We start from the raw sequence: 12192 nt of genomic DNA on the forward strand, positions 1-12192 counted from the left end.
GCCGCAGGCCATCGTTCCGCGTCGACCACCTTATCCTGTAGGCCAACCGAAACATATATGCGATCGAGTCTGCTCGCCGAGTGACTGGTATAAAAAGTATATCCCTCACGGTTCCTATGAATCATGTCCCAGGTGTCGCGTAACTCCAGATCCCGGTAGAGCACATGCAATTCACGACAGGTATTGTAATGTGGAGTCTGGTCTTTTTGGGCTAAAACACAATTGAAGTCACCACCTATAATGAAATGATCGAATCTGCCGGTAAATAAGGGCACAATCTCTTCCGAATAATATCTCGCACGCGCCCGTCTGTTGTCTGTGCCGGAAGGGGCATAAACATTGAGAATGCGAATTCCATTAACAGTTATCGCCAGTCCTCGTGCCGAAGGTAGATAAGCCAGGTCTCGAACCGGAATCCCGTCCCGGACCAATATTGCCGTTCCACTGTCGTTGTTCGAGTGCGGCGAGGTGTAGGAGATGTATCCATGGACTTCCTGGAACTCAGGAATGTAAATTTCCTGCACCATCAGTATATCCACATCCGACGCGTATATCATGTCCCTAAACAACTGCTGTTTCACGGGCGATCTAATGGTATTTACATTCACTGTCCCTATTCTGTATGCCTGGGGTCGAGTAGCCGTCATCTCCACAGTTTCACCGTATCAATAGTCCCTTTGCACATCCGCAGAGGGTCGCCCGACGGACGTGTCCCTGTGACATTAGGTTTCTTGAGATGCGGACGGATGCGAGTCCCCACCAGTAGAATGGTCCGCATCGGTGATTTCGTCGTCCTGCTCATACCAGCTGATATTATTGGGCCGCTCCAAATTTTCCTGTGCGGCAGTGATGTGTGACATCTGCTGTTCTTTCGCAGCTTGAGACTCCACCGCAGAAGGGGTAGCAGGCCCCGGAGCGGATGCGTCTTCTGAGCGACATGACATCTTTTCACTGTCCGAATTCATATGGTCTGCGACATCCGAAGCTTGTGGTTCCAAGTCAGACAGGTCCATAGTGTTAGACTCATCTGGGCTCCCAAGAAGAGAAGGGAGCGTCTCCGCAGAGTTTAGCCGGCGCTTCTTGCGGCGCTTTGGCGAGCGTTGTTTGCGGGCCCTAACCTCGGCTTCTGGTGTTGGCGAATCTTGCATCACCTGCGCACTCGCCGCCGCCACAACGCCCTGGGGCCGTTCCACTTCAGCTTCCATGACTGTTGTGATGCTGTCATCCTCTTTCTGCACCACCTGTAATGTCTGGGATTGGAGGTTGGTCTGAGCCATTCCTTCTTCAGTGGGGTCCGAAGGCGCCTCAATCAACTGCGGCGTCGGTTCGATAGTGCGCTCCGATCTCGGCGTCACCTCCCCGCGAAGCGCCGCCACGTAAGTCATCGGCAGTGACGTTGGTGTAGTCGGATTCTGGAGGTCTCCGCTGGGGAGTTGCACGAGTCTCCTCTGCATACACGCAGATCGAAGATGTCCTTCACCACCACACCCGGAGCATGTCCGGGGCTGTCCATCATAGATGACAATAGCTCGACAGCCGCCAATGTTTTTATGTACGATGGCACATGTTTCGTGAGCGCAATTCGCACCTGTCGGACACCATTGAGCACTGGATACGTGCTAAAACTTGCCCAACGTTCGGCCGTATGACTGATGACTCTGCCATATGGCTGGAGCGCTTCAGTGACCAAGGATTCTGGTACCTCGAAAGGCAGCTCGAAGACTCGAATCGTACGCACGCCCAGGCCAGAATGAGCGACTAAAACTTCGCCAATATGACCATCGGAGTGTCGGAACTGAAATCCTCGTTTGGCGGCTTCAATGATCCTATCGCATGCTGCGTCGTCAATCATCTTTACGTAAAGAGTGCTGCTCACGATTGATAAATGAATTCCAATAATCTCCGTGTAATTAAGTTGCACTTCGTCCCTCAAGAAACGTTCGATTTCGAAAGCCTTCGGTCGTGCGTACTCGTTACAGAACGTGAACTGTATCGTGGTTTTTCGGAAATTGTGTGCCATTGCGTTCGATTCAAACAATAACACACGCGAGTGACGACGGTGTTAACACCGCTTCTTCCGCGAACGTTCGCAGCCGGGACGTAAACAAGTCCGAGCTGCTCCGCGGCTAAAGGCGGACTTTCCTAGACTGCAGGTGCATAGTGAGGTAAAATCAGAAGGTGTGCAACATCAATAGCATTTTTGGAGGTTGTGGAACATTAACATTCCTTCTTCTTTTTGGTATGAAAATACGGTAACAGTTCTGTGTTCTCTGGGAGAGAGAGAAGACAAAGGGTGATGGGTGTGTAGACTTCCTTTTCATGGAATAGCATTTTGGTGTAATTTTTTGGGTGTTAAAGTAAAGTGTACATTCTTGTACGAATTAGTAATGTTGTTTGGAAAGTGATTTTTGGCAGTGCTAATTTGTGTTCTTAATGTTTGTGTAAGTGTACGGCTCATGTTTCAAAACTATTGTTAATTGTCTAGTAGAGTAGGTGGCATTGGAAGGAGGTGATTGATTCAAAGATATAGATTTGAAACGAACGTCCAATCCTCCCCTCCCCCCTCCCAACTCACCTTAATCGTTTACATTGAGGTTGGGTGGCGTGACGTGGGGAGGTGTACGGACATGTTCGTCAAGCGCTCCGCTTGTTTTCGCGTTTGTGGTGGGAAGAAGTGGCGGGAGCATAGCGCAAGTTTGTACACGGGTAGTTAAGGATATAATCTGTCGCGTTACGCAATGAAGACTATTACGGGGACTGTAGTTTGACCGTGAGAACCTTTTTCCTGTGATAGTGAATGTATTCTTGCGTGCTGTGTGGCAAGTTTCGTCGGCGGAGTGGCAGGCCACTGTCTTCTCTGTCGGCTGCGATGTGTGGCGCATTCTGCTGACGGCGCGGCGTGCAGCGGGGTCGGACGCGTACGGTGCTGTCAACGCGGCTTTCGGCGGGCTGACTGCGCGAACCACAGCTGTTGGTTGCGTCAGGCGTCGCAGACAGCAGCGGCCTCTTCAGCGGACGCCGTCGGCAGAAAGCTGGCTGCAGGTACTGTCAACTGGCGTGTGCGGTCTTATTTCCTCGCGTTACCGATTAATAGCGCGGCAAACTGTGTAACGAATCACAGAGCGTTCTGCGCTTAACGGAAATGGTTGCACTCGGTTTGGAGACGAGCTACACGCGCAATGGATCCAGAAATTGGGAACTGACTGTCGTACAGAAAATTTAGTCCGGTGTACGCTCGCTTTGCCTCACTTTGTGGAGCATTTTGGACGTGAGCATCGGATTTTGACTAACTTGAGCTCCACGTCCGCGAATATACGCGGATACTAGTGCATACAACCTGCTCCACACTGGTGGCAGCCGCTGCTACTTTCGAAAATGTCGAATGTGCTCCCGAAATCAGTGTAAGCTACACATCAGTCGGAGGATGTCGAAACAGTGACGCAACTCCGACGGGCAGGACTACGTGGGCGATAAGACGAAGCGTTAATTTCCAAAAGAAAGAAATTGGAAACTAAAACCATAAACGCTGTGGAAGAGGTCATAGAGGAGTTCCAGAATGAACTAAAGCAAAAATGGCGTCAGTCACAATACTTCGCAGATAAAATTTGGCTACTCGCACTAGGTCAACCAAGGCTTTATGGACAAAATGAAGAGTTCACAGGAGCGGCCGAGCGGTTCTAGGCGCTTCAGTCTGGAACTGCGCGACCGCTACGGTCGCAGGTTCGAATCCTGCCTCGGGCATAGATGTGTGTGATGTCCTTAGGGTAGTTAGGTTTAAGTAGTTCTAAGTTCTAGGGGACTGATGACCTCAGATGTTAAGTCCCATAGTGCTCAGAGCCATTTGAACCATTTGAAGAGCTCACAACTGAAAACGCGGGACTCATAACTATCGGTTACAAACGGACCACATGCCTAGGAACGCGTAAAGCGCCTGTGGCAAGAAATGACGGAACGTAAATCAGTAAACCAGTGACTCAAGTCCTAGAATAAATCCCTCTCACTTTCATTTTTCAGTGTTTGCGACTGCCGGCTCCATTGCAAAACCTAAAAGCAAAGTAGAAGAACGCGTCCAACAAACAAAAGCTAAACAAGTCAGCAGACGTTTCTTTAAATCAGAAACCAATCGAACCGCCAGAACCACTAGAGAAGCAATCACTAAAACAATTAACCCCAAGCAAAACAAGTTGAAAATAAAATCAATCATGTCAACAGAAAACACTATAATAATTGAAACAGAGTCACAAGTAGACGAGAAAAAGATAACAGAGAAAACAGCACAGAGTAAGGACATAAGGTGTGAAGAGCCAAAGAAGTCTAGACCCCCGCTGGTAGTTCTCCATGTCTCAACATGTTTGACTGGCCAGGTATTCTTAGAAGAGCTCTACGAAATAAACCTCAGTGAACACATTACTAAAGACGAGTTCAATAGCGAGATTAAAATAAAATTTGAAACAGGGCCAAAGGGCAAAATGACAGGCAAGAGTACGATTACTGCTGCTTCAAAAAGTAAGGATTTTTATTCAATTTCAATCGACGTCTTCGTTGCTCTATAAAAATGTTTTAACTGTAAGGGCTTCGTTCACGCACACAAGCGTTGCGACGACCCATTATACGAGAGACGATACGTGCATGCAGAATGCAGTTGAATATGAAGTGGCCAGGCACCCAAAACATCACATGTTTGATTGGGCCATCTCCCAGGCTGGTCTCCTTTCACGAGTTGACGAACTGGAAGACGAAACACTACGAGATAGTACAGAGGTATGAAACGACATCGTTGAACACCCTGAGGATGAAAATGTCACGGAATTCACAATAAATGCAGCACCACAGGCAAATACAAACAAAGAAAATTGCACTCTACCTGCACAAGTAGAATATGATACAACCAAATGTACGCTCTACGTTGCACCAATTAGTTTTATCTACGGGGGTAGCACACACAGTCACTATCAAAAACAAAGCACTAACGTAGTTGAATAAAATGACGTATCCTGCACCAGCACAATACCAGTCACCAGGTAGGGTCTTAGACGAAAGAAAAGCAGGCATCGCCTGCGTTCAGGAACTCTTTCTGCGAGACGTGAAGATTCCCGGGCTCCCCTTGCCTTACAATAGCAGGAACACCAAATGCGAAAGCCGCGTTAACAGTAGTTAATAAAAACATCATAGTAACACAGATCACCCACTTTTGTTTTGAATACATCGCCACAACAGAAATAATAGAAGCACAAGATGTATGACTCTTGTCACTTATATAAGCTCAATACTCGGATGACACAGAACTTTTCCTAGACAAAATCAAGGACGCTGCACGACACTTAGAAAACAAGGCTGCTTATTCTAACCGATGTTGTTGTTCTGGTCTTCAGTCCTGAGAGAGGTTTGAGGCAGCTCTCCATGCTAGTGTATCCTGTGCAAGCTTCTTCATCTCCCAGTACGTACTGCAGTCTACATCCTTCTGAATATGCTTAGTGTATTCATCTCTTGGTCTCCCTCTACGATTTTTACCCTCTACGCTGCCCTCCAATGCTAAATTGTTGATCCCTTGATACCTCAGAACATCTCCTACCAACCGAGCCCTTCTTCTAGTCACGTTGTGCCACAAACACCTCTTCTCCCCAACCCTATTCAGTACCTCCTCATTAGTTATGTGATCTACCCATCTAATCTTCAGCGTTCTTCTGTAGCACCAAATTTCGAAAGCTTCTATTCTCTTCTTGTCTAAACTATTTATCGTTTATTTTTCATTTCCATACATGGCTACACTCCATACAAATACTTTCAGAAATAACTTCCTGACATTTAAATCTATACTCGATGTTAACAAATTTCTCTTCTTCAGAAACGCTTTCCTTCCCATTGCCAGTCTATATTTTATATCCTCTCTACTTCGACCATCATCAGTTATTTTGCTCCCCAAATAGCAAAACTCATTTACTACTTTAAGTGTCTCATTTCCTAATCTAATACCCTAAGCATCACCCGACTTAATTCGACCACATTCCATTATACTCGTTTTGCTTTTGTTGATTTTCATCTTATACCCTCCTTTCAAGACACTGTCCATTCCGTTCAACTGCTCTTCCAAGTCCTTTGCTGTCTCTGACAGAGTTACAATGACATCCGTGAACATTAAAGTTTTTATTTCTTCTCCATGGATTTTAATACCTACTCCGAATTTTTCTATTGTTTCCTTTACTGCTTGCTCAATATACAGATTGAACAACATCGGGGAGAGGCTACAACCCTGTCTCACTCCCTTCCCAACCACTGCTTCCCTTTCATGTCCCTCGACTCTTATAACTGCCATCTGGCTTCTGTACAAATTGTAAATAGCCTTTCGCTCCCTGTATTTTAACCCTGCCACCTTCAGAATTTGAAAGAGAGTATTCCAGTTAACATTGTCAAAAATTTTCTCTAAGTCTACAAATGCTAGAAATGTAGGTTTGCCTATTCTTAATCTAGCTTCTGAAAGTCGTAGGGGCAGTATTGCCTCACGTGTTCCCATATTTCTACGGAATCCAAACTGATCTTCCCCGAGGTCGGCTTCTACCAGTTTTTCCATTCGTCTGTAAAGAATTCGCGTTAGCATTTTGCAGCCGTGATAGTACGGTGATTTTCACATCTGTCAACGCCTGCTTTCTTTGGGATTGGAATTATTATATTATTCTTGAAGTCTGAGGGTATTTCGCCTGTCTCATACATCTTGCTCACCAGATGGTAGAGTTTTGTCAGGACTGGTTCTCCCAAGGCTGTCAGTAGTTCTAATGGAATGTTGTCTACTTCCGGGGTCTGGTTTCGACTTAGGACTTTCAGTAGCCGGCCGGTGTGGCCGTGCGGTTCTAAGCGCGTCAGTTTGGAACCGCGTGACCGCTACGGTCGCAGGTTCGAATCCTGCCTCGGGCATGGATGTGTGTGATGTCCTTAGGTTAGTTAGGTTTAAGTAGTTCTAAGTTCTAGGGGACTTATGACCTAAGATGTTGAGTCCCATAGTGCTCAGAGCCATTTTTTTGACTTTCAGTACTCTATCAAACTCTTCATGCAGTATCATATCTCCCATTTCATCTTCATCTACATCCTCTTCCATTTCTATAACATTGTCCTCAAGTACATCACCTTTGTATAGACACCCTTTACACTCCTTCCACCTTTCTGCTTTCTCTTCTTTGCTTAGAACTGGGTTTCCATCTGAGCTCTTGATATTCATACAATTGGTTCTCTTTTCTCCAAAGGTCCCTTTAATTTTCCTGTAGGCAGTATCTATCATACCCTTAGTGAGATAAGCCTCAAAATCCTTACATTTGACCTCTAGCCACACTTGCTTAGCCTTTTTACACTTCCTGTCGATCTCATTTTTGAGACGTTTGTATTCCTTTTTGCCTGCTTCATTTACTGCATTTTTACATTTTCCCCTTTCGTCAATCAAATTCAATATTTCTTCTGTCACCCAAGGATTTCTACTAGCCCTGGCCTTTTTACCTGCTTGATCCTCAGCTGCCTTCACTACTTCATCCCTGAAAGCTACCCATTCTTCTTCTACTGTATTTCTTTCACTCATTCTTGTCAGTTGTTCCCTTATGCTCCCCCTGAAACTCTGTACAACCTCTGGTTCAAAATGGTTCAAATGGCTTTGAGCACTATGGTCATCAGTCCCCTAGAACTTAGAACTACTTAAACCTAACTAACCTAAGGACATCACACAACACCCAGTCATCACGAGGCAGAGAGAATCCCTGACCCCGCCGGGAATCGAACCCGGGAACCCGGGCGTGGGAAGCGAGAACGCTACCACACGACCGCGAGCTGCGGCCTACAACCTCTGGTTTAGTCAGTTTATCCATGTCCCATCTCCTTAAACTCCCACCTTTTTGCAGTTTCTTCAGTTTTAATCTACATTTCATAACCAATAGGTTGTGGTCAAAGTCCACATCTGCCCCTGGGAATGTCTTACAATTTAAAATATGGTTCTTAAATCTCTGTCTTACCATTATATAATCTATCTGAAACCTGTCAGTAACTCCAGGCTACTTCTATGTATATTCTAACCGATATCAAAGCAAAATCCCCCTTGTAGAACTCATATAGAACTGAAGACAGAGGACAACTAGTGCTTGACGTGGTAAATGAATGCAACTTCTTCATACTGAATCGAGAGTGACAGCCACCTACCTACCGCGGAGACGCCGGTGGCGTAGGTTGCATAGAACTTTCTCTGGAGACCGCGAAATCTCTTCCAATAGTCAACTCATGGAGCGCAGTAGATAGTAGCCACACACAGTGACCACCACGCAGTGGTCATAACCCCAGACAGACCATGAACAGCAGCATCTGCTAATAGAAAGGGCCAACTGGCAAAAAGTTCGAGACATTGTTGAGGCGTCGTCACTGCATGCTGTTCAAGGTAGTGTAGATTACGAAATACATATTCTGACAGAGATCCTACAAAGAGCACAGGAAGCAGCTCTTATCACAGGCAAAAACTGGGTGGGGCGTAAGAAACCGTGGTCGTCACAACTGGCAAGATTAAGGACGGATTCACGTAACAAAAGAAAGTGTTACCAACAAGCTAAGAAAGCTCCTGAAAGACAGATAAGAGTCGACCTGTATCGTGACGCTGAAGAGAAATACCAACAACAACTAAAGACAACAAGGCAAGACTACTGGACCAATTTCGTCAAAACCCAATTACAGAACGATACCTAGGGATAACCTTTCAAGACAGATACAGAACCAGTTAAAAAACTGACAATTCTGTCAACACTAAAACAAGCTGACGGCACAATGACCAAACGATGGAGAAGCACAACAGAATATCTCTTGAACAGGCTCCTCCCAGATGACGACCCCACACATGACGATCGACACTACACTGACCTAAGAGACAGGATAATACAATCATACGTCGATGGTAGTGTAACAATACCATCCTTACAAGAAGAGGTCGCGACGGCAATGAGCAAGCTTGAAAACCGAAAAGCACCCGTCTCAGATAAAATACTTTCAGAAACACTTAAAAAAGCAATAACACAAATCACACCTTTTCTTATGAGAATGTTCAACGAGGCACTACTAACAGGCAGAATTCCAGACTTCTGGAAAACTGCTAATGCAGTAATAATCAGGAAATCAAGAGAAAAGAGCCAACTGACCCCAAAACGTACCGACGGATCTGCCTGTTGAACACTCTCGACAAGGTAAGGAAATGCTCCTGTATGACCGCTCCTCGGCCTAAAACCCCATCAGTTCGGCTGCAGGGAAGGTAGATCAATAGAAGACGCTGTAAATCGAGCACTGACAGTAACAAATAGCATCAGTGACAAATAAGTGGCCGCCATACTAATCGACATATTGGGTGGCTTTTGACAACCTGTAGTGCCCGTCCCTCTTCGCTAGGTTAAAATTCCCGCTACAATAGCGTCCTCGATTACTGCTGAGGCAGAGTGACGGAGTGGAGGACTGGTAAACGCAAGGTTGTCAAGAGAATAACGAAGGGTTGTCCGCAGGCCTCGATCTGCGGACCGATATTTTGGGAAATCGCCATCGAGTCCTTGCTTAACACCCTCGTACTTTCTTTAATTTCTATATGCTAAATTCTGTCAATAGTTGGTGCAGTATATTCTCAATATCTTACTTATTACGTAGAATGGAGAAGATGATTCAGTAAGAAACTTAGTATTTTTATATCTGCAGCTACACAGCCGTTTACTGACACAGGCAATGTACGTGTATTTCTGCATTGGTAAGTTATGAATGTAAGAGGCCTTCGGGCAAAACCACCACTAGTGCGCAGTTGCACCGGTTTAAAGTGTCTAAACGTATCATAAAAAGAATAGATCCAAAAGTACAGAAAATGATCTCTGGAAGCAGTTGCAACCCAGTTAACGATTACAGTATCCATTATTTATAAAATGAAGTACTGTGCTGTGGATTCAGTTAAGTTATAATCCTGTGATGCTGACCAATACAGTCAGTTAAAGTACGTTAAGAAATCAAAAAATGTCATAATTATAACATTGATTCATGCCCATGATGGAGGTAAAACTTAAGATAAGTAAATCAAACGTACGTCGTAAATCTTTAATCTATTTGTGGCAGATATATATCAACTCCTGTGTGCCTACCTTCAGTTCAGTTATATCCAAGTAACGATAACACATTGTATCACACGTCGTACCAGTTGACATTACAGGTAAGCGTAATGTCGAGTGGTATCATGTGCAGTTTTATTTATGATGAGTCATCGTGCTAACTACACTCCTGGAAATGGAAAAAAGAACACATTGACTCCGGTGTGTCAGACCCACCATACTTGCTCCGGACACTGCGAGAGGGCTGTACAAGCAATGATCACACGCACGGCACAGCGGACACACCAGGAACCGCGGTGTTGGCCGTCGAATGGCGCTAGCTGCGCAGCATTTGTGCACCGCCGCCGTCAGTGTCAGCCAGTTTGCCGTGGCATACGGAGCTCCATCGCAGTCTTTAACACTGGTAGCATGCCGCGACAGCGTGGACGTGAACCGTATGTGCAGTTGACGGACTTTGAGCGAGGGCGTATAGTGGGCATGCGGGAGGCCGGGTGGACGTACCGCCGAATTGCTCAACACGTGGGGCGTGAGGTCTCCACAGTACATCGATGTTGTCGCCAGTGGTCGGCGGAAGGTGCACGTGCCCGTCGACCTGGGACCGGACCGCAGCGACGCACGGATGCACGCCAAGACCGTACGATCCTACACAGTGCCGTAGGGGACCGCACCGCCATTTCCCAGCAAATTAGGGACACTGTTGCTCCTGGGGTATCGGCGAGGACCATTCGCAACCGTCTCCATGAAGCTGGGCTACGGTCCCGCACACCGTTAGGCCGTCTTCTGCTCACGCCCGAACATCGTGCAGCCCGCCTCCAGTGGTGTAGCGACAGGCGTGAATGGAGGGACGAATGGAGACGTGTCGTCTTCAGCGATGAGAGTCGCTTCTGCCTTGGTGCCAATGATGGTCGTATGCGTGTTTGACGCCGTGCAGGTGAGCGCCACAATCAGGACTGCATACGACCGAGGCACACAGGGCCAACACCCGGCATCATGGTGTGGGGAGCGATCTCCTACACTGGCCGTACACCACTGGTGATCGTCGAGGGGACACTGAATAGTGCACGGTACATCCAAACCGTCATCGAACCCATCGTTCTACCATTCCTAGACCGGCAAGGGAACTTGCTGTTCCAACAGGACAATGCACGTCCGCATGTATCCCATGCCACCCAACGTGCCCTAGAAGGTGTAAGTCAACTACCCTGGCCAGCAAGATCTCCGGATCTGTCCCCCATTGAGCATGTTTGGGACTGGATGAAGCGTCGTCTCACGCGGTCTGCACGTCCAGCACGAACGCTGGTCCAACTGAGGTGCCAGGTGGAAATGGCGTGGCAAGCCGTTCCACAGGACTACATCCAGCATCTCTACGATCGTCTCCATGGGAGAATAGCAGCCTGCATTGCTGCGAAAGGTGGATATACACTGTACTAGTGCCGACATTGTGCATGCTCTGTTGCCTGTGTCTATGTGCCTGTGGTTCTGTCAGTGTGATCATGTGATGTATCTGACCCCAGGAATGTGTCAATAAAGTTTCCCCTTCCTGGGACAATGAATTCATGGTGTTCTTATTTCAATTTCCAGGAGTGTATAATGTCAAGTGGTACCATGTGCGATTCGATTTACGGTGAGTCACCATGACTTGGGTATAACTGCGCTGAAGATAACTGCAACGGTGCTAAGTCGATCGGCAATATGTAGATCAAAATTCACGACCGATGACGCCCTCCCTAATATCTTGGATCTCAATAATACTGTCGTGGAGCACACTGTTGCTGATGAAAACAAACCTGGAAAGTACTAGATCGGTCTACTTTCTTACTAGGTCAAGAGCACACTAAAAATTTTTTTTGTACATTTTTGCGATGTTTGCTTCCAGACTGAACAGAGGTGCCTACTTAATACTTTATGTTTTCGTGTGAGTGCATGTGTTTTCAGTTTGTGAAACAGCTATAGATTTTTTGTTTCACAGACTATTCAGCTCGCATTGTGCGCAGTTGTCGCTGCCAGGCCTGACATCCTTTATGTTGACAAAGGCAAAGATGTCCGGTGGTGCAGTCAGACGTATCTGACACTAGAGCAGAACATGTTCCTTCTTTCCTTC

The sequence above is a fragment of the Schistocerca cancellata genome, chromosome 3 (assembly GCF_023864275.1).
Source record: "Schistocerca cancellata isolate TAMUIC-IGC-003103 chromosome 3, iqSchCanc2.1, whole genome shotgun sequence".
Classification (NCBI taxonomy): Eukaryota; Metazoa; Arthropoda; class Insecta; order Orthoptera; family Acrididae; genus Schistocerca; species Schistocerca cancellata.